Below are 6,000 nucleotides of genomic sequence, written 5' to 3' on the forward strand. Positions count from 1 at the left end.
CCAGGCAGGAACAAGCCGAATCTCTGCCGAAGCGAGTGCCGGAAATTCGCCTCTCCTCACCGGAGCAACCCTGTCCAGTTACCTCGCCATAGCGAGCCTACAAAGTTTCCTCGCTGAGGTGGGTCCGTCAGTTAACCTGCCGGAGGGAATCAAGAAACGCTGTCCAGTACCCGGGACTAGTCGAGAGCTCGCCACTACCCGGAGGCTCCAAGTCATGCCCTGTCTCCGACGGCATGCAAGCACCCAGTCAAGTCCTGTCTCCGGCGGCATGCAAGCACCCAGTCAAGTCCTAGTCCTGGCGGCATTCAAGCACTAAGTCGAGTCCTGTCCCTAGCGGCATGCAAGCACCAACTCAAGTCCTAGTCCTGGCGGCGTTCAAGCACCAAGTCGAGTCCTGACCCTGGCGGCTTCCCAGTTCTAAGTCAGGTCCTGGCCCTGGTGATCTGTGATTCCTGTCCTACCCCCCCTGTCTGAATCCCTTCTCTGCCCCTCTCGCCTCTAGCCCTTGTCTGCAGCCCCCGCCTGCACTCCGGTGTAGTACCATCGCTGCAGCTAGATAGGTACTGTCTGGTGTTCATTCGTGTTGGTCTTGTCTTGTCTTGTCCCCGCCTCGGTGGGGTAAGTCAGGCCGACTTGCCGTTGCCCCGCGGGCAGTCATGTCTTGTCTTGTCCTGCCTCCGTGGGGTAATCAGGCCGTCTTGCCGTTGCCCCGCGGGGAGCCATGTCTTGTCTTGTCTTGTCCTTGCCTCCGTGGGGTAAGTCAGGCCGTCTTGCCGTTGCCCAGCGGAGGGTCATGAGTCCCTGCCCTATGTCCTGTACCCAAGGAGGGGTCCCGACTCTCTGTTCTGTGTGCGAATCCCGGCCCTATGTCCTGTACCCAAGGAGGGGTCCCGACTCTCTGTTCTGTGTTTGAGTCCCGGCCCTATGTCCTGTACGCAAGGAGGGGTCCCGACTCTGTGTTCTGTGTATGTGCCCATGGTTCCCTGTATCTGCTCCCCGAGACCGAGGATCTGTGTTACTATGTTCCTCCTCTCCCTAGCCCATGTCCTGTCCTTGCCTGGTTCTGGGATCCGAGCCCATGGCAAGACCCAGGTACTGAGCACTTGCCGAGTCTGTGGCTCGGAGCCTATACCCTAGTCTCTTCAAGTCTCCTCTAGTTCTGGGAGCCGATTCCGAGTCCTAGCCCAGACCCTTGATCCCAGCCTAGTCGTAGTCCTGAGTCGCTGTCCAGTTCGGTATTTCCTGCTCCTGCCTTGCTCTCCAGGTATCGAACAATAAACTAAATCTAAGTAGCCTCTCAAGATGTGTCTTGCATTTGGGTCCACTCTTGCTCCCAATGCCCCCACCAGTGTGACATTGGAATGAGTTGCAGTGCAAAAAAGTTGCAGTGAAATCAAAGCGAGAAGTATCAAATACTGGTCTTAAGGTGTTATACTTAAATGCACGCAGCATAAGCAATAAGGTGGATGAAATTGTCGTACAGGTACAGATTGGCAGGTATGATACTGTGGCCATGACTGAAACCTGGCTAAAGGATGCATGTCTCTGGGAGCTGAACGCCCAAGGATACGCGGTGTATCGGAAGGTCACGGAGACGGGGCAGCTTGGAAGGGAAGAGGGTGACGGAGACGAGGGTGGTGTAAAGGAGGGAGTGTGTGGCAGTGACGGGGAGGAGAGTAGCAGAGTGACATTTTGACAGAAACTGGGAGGGTATCTGGAGGGGGTTATGGAGATGGGGAGGAGTGTGCCCGTATCACGGTGCATGGCGTCGATGTTAACGTGTCACGATGAGGGGCGCGTTGTTTTCACCGTGAGGGATGTCGGTGTCACGGTGAGGTGCGTGTCACTGTAACCATAAGGGGTCACTCAGGATCCCGTTGAGGGCTGTGTCCGCGTCACGGTGAAGGCTGTGTGGCTCGTTCACTGCCGATGCAACCTGTGAAGTGGCCGTTCGCTTTTTCCGCGATCTATCGTAAAAGTTCTTGATCTACACCACCCTTTACCCTTCCTACGCAATGACTTCAAATCACTCTTTGCTCCCGTACAGAACAGAGGACGTAAATTGCCGAACAGAACAGACGCATCGGGCCGAAACGTTGTGATATACTAATTCAACTAAATCACTTCTGCCTGCACAACATCCAGCTCTCTGCATACCCTGTACACACACGTCCCTGTAAAAGCGCCACTTGAAACCCTCTCTCGCTGTTTTTGTCAATGAAGCGAATGTGACTAGAAAAACAACCCCTCACCATTGAATTGTTTCCGCTTCATCACGACTAATACAACTGTAACACGGAATGTTGAGTGTTCCGCCGGTTCTGCAACCTCGTGTTACTAAGGTCTACAATATCATAATTCCCGTCGCAGACCCTGCCCTGAGCTCATCTGCCTTTCGTACAATACCTCTGCATTGAAACGCACTCAGCTCAGAACATGAGACCCAGCAGGCTCAACCTTTTGCTTCCTGACGTTGTCTAAGGTCATAACAACATCTGGCCCAATAACCACTCCACTGTCATTTCCTGTGCAGAGGCCCCTTGTGGCCAACCCTTTCTTTGACAGGTATAACAGCTTCGATACTTCTGGATGGGAGGAGAGAGGAGCAAGCAGAGGAAAATCACACGGGTCATGTCTCTGACACTGAGTGTAGTTCTGTGGCTCAGAAGGGAATAGATTGTGGGATGGTGGAGATGTGACGAGCCGGAGCGATAGGTTTTTCTTTGTTACGGAACCGAAAAGAGGTTCTGAGGACCAGGACGAGATTTCTCGTTGGTATGTTGTCGTTATTGGTGACAGTAGTCAAATAGTCATCGTTGGTTATCGTTACAGTTGCACTATGAATAATTAAATAGTAATAAAACCATAAATAGTTAAATAGTAATATGTAAATTATGCCAGGAAATAATTCCAGGACGTGCCTATTGGCTCAGGGTGTCTGGCCCTGCAAGGGAGGAGTTGTAAAGTTTGATGGCCACAGGCAGGAATGACTTCCTATGACGCTCTGTGTTGCATCTCGGTGGAATGAGTCTCTGGCTGAATGTACTCCTGTGCACAACCAGTACATTATGTAGTGGATGGGACACATTGTCCAAGACGGCATGCAACTTGGACAGCATCCGCTTTTCGGACACCACGGTCCGAAAGTCCAGTTCCATCCCCACAACATCACTGGCCTTATGAATGAGTTTGTTGATTCTGTTGGTGCCTGCTACCCTCAGCCTGCTGCCCCAGCACAAAACAGCAAACATGATCACACTGGCTACCACAGACTCGCAGAACATCCTCAGCATCGTCCGGCAGATGTTAAAGGACCTCAGTCTCCTCAGGAAATAGAAACGGCTCTGACCCTTCTTGTAAACAGCCTCAGCGTTCCTCACTACTATCGGTAGGAGCAGAGAGGCTGTTCTGAGAAGTTATTCATGTGCAGATGTGGCTAGAAATAGAAAGAACATTGACATTAACACGGGATTATGGACTTAGGGTCGGAACGAAGGCTTCCGATATGTGGATCGTTGGGCTCTATTTCAAGGAAGGTGACGCCTCCACAGACGAGACGTTTGCATTTCAGTTCAATTGATTTCAATTTAAGTTTAATTATAATTCCATCATACATGAACTCCCGTGAATACAGCCAGGACAAAGCTGCAAAACACAATACCAACAATTACGCACGGTACGAAGCACACATGATAGGTATAAGATAGAAATACATGAAACACGTGCGGCATATCTGTTAAAGACACAACAAGTGCACACACACACACACACATACACACACACACACACACACACACACACACACACACACACACACACACATACACACACACACACACACACACACACACACACACACACACACACACACACGTATATATGCATCTATGCAACTTCTTGAGACCCAGGGGACTTTGAATCCCACCAAAATCTATAATCCAAGGCAATAAAGCTTGTTCTGCCGAACGAACACTAGGGGGCGGCACAGACTCTTGCCTGGAGGCCGCGCAACACCGCCTCCATTGTGTCAGCCCCTTAATTTCCTCTAGCATGAGGCATCAGTTTTAGATTATGAGAGCACTCAGTCCTCTTTTATTGTCATTTCGAAATGTATGCATACATGAGGAAATGATACACAGTTTCTCCAGAGTGATAGTACAGAAAACAAGACAAACCAAAGACAAACACTGACAGAACCACATAATTATAACATTTAGTTACTGCAGTGCAAAGCAAAACCATGAATTGATAAAGAACAGACCATGGGCACGGTTAAAAAAATTCTCAAAGACCCCGAGTCGATCGACTCCCAATTCCCCGATAGAGAAACTCCCTGCCATAAACCTCCAGGCACCGTCAACTGCCGATGCCTTGGAAGCAGCCGACCACAGCCGACACTGAGTCCGTCTATCCGAAAACCTCGAGCCTCTGACTAGCCTCTCCGATACAACCTCCCGAGCGCCATCCTCTGCCGAGCGCCTTCGACCTCGCCCCGGCCGCTGAAACACGCAAAGCCGAGGATCAGGCCTTCTGCTCCGGAGATTCCGGTTACCACACAGTAGCAGCGACAGCGAAGCGGGAATATCAGAAGTTTCTCCAGATGTTCCTCCGCACTATCACGTATGTCTCCATCAAATCAGAATTGTGTACGGTCCCCTACTTGACAGATGACAGATACCACCCACCGGGAGTCTGCGCGCCTGAACTGGAATGGAACTAATATCCAAACGGGAAGTTTGCTATTAAAATGGGGAGTGGTGGGGTTTATTCTAGAGTTACAGGGGAACGAAAACCAGAATGGCATATCATGCAGTGGAGTGGTTAATGGGACAAAGTCAGAAAGCAAAAGGCTGAGCCCGTTGGGACTCATGTTCGGAGCTGCGTACATTTCAATACAGAAAGTAGTGTCCTAAAGCCAGATGAGCTGATGGCAGGGACCAACGCCTGGGAGCATGGCATTTCAACATAGAGAGCAAAATCTATAAGTAGAGCTCGGAATTTTTTCGTTTCTTTTCTCTGTAGCGGGGCAGTCTGAGGGAGCAGCTACAGTTGTTTATAACATTACGAGAGACACAGACAGAGCAGATAACAGGTATTTTTAGCCCCTGGATGGAAATGTCGAATAACAGAGGTGAGAGCGGGTAATTTCAAGGGAGAGGAGTTTGGCAAGTTTCTGTTGTCACAGAGAGTGGGTTGTGATTGGAACGTGCTGTCAGCGCTGGTGGTGGAGGGAGGGTCATAAAGGCGTTTAAGAGGCTTCTTAACAGGCACGTGGGTGTGCAGGGAATTATGAGAGACGGGTGTTGTGTCGGCAGAACGGATTAAGTTTAATTGGAATATCACGACTTCATGAGCCGAAGGGTCTGTTCTCTTCTGTGATCCACGTTTTTTGGTCTGCCGAAACAGCAGAGAGAGATTTCAACCCATCGTTAGAAACGTAGAAAACAGGCCCTTCAGATCACAAGGCCGTTTCGAACATGACCTTACCTGAGAAATTACCTGGGGTTACCATTGCCCTCTATGGGAGGAGCAGGAGGTTTGGCAAATCAAGGAATTTGACGATCTATTGACGTACACAGGGAAAAGCCACAAAAGAGCTCAGACACTGTGAACGAGACAAACAACACTCACCGTGACACTCAAGGTCTCTTTACAGTGTTTCGGTGACACCGACACAACCCTCACCGTGACAGGAACACGCCCCTCTTCGGCACACCGACACGTCCTGCACCATAACAGGAATCCACCATATCAACGATACCGACGCAGATTTAGGCGGTCCACCGTAGCAGGGACACACTCCTCCCTGTATGCATAACTCCCTCCCTTTTCAAAACCCCTCCCCTTCTGCGACAACCTCTCACTCTCCTGCACTACTCCCCGTCATTCCCTACCTTCCCTACGGCACACCCCGTCTCCGTGACCGGCTGCATCCTCCAGAGACTTCCCCAACTCAGTCGCCACTGCACATGTCTCCCTTTCTGTGATCACAGACAATTG

The sequence above is a fragment of the Mobula birostris genome, chromosome 13 (genome assembly GCF_030028105.1).
Source record: "Mobula birostris isolate sMobBir1 chromosome 13, sMobBir1.hap1, whole genome shotgun sequence".
Lineage (NCBI taxonomy): Eukaryota > Metazoa > Chordata > Chondrichthyes > Myliobatiformes > Myliobatidae > Mobula > Mobula birostris.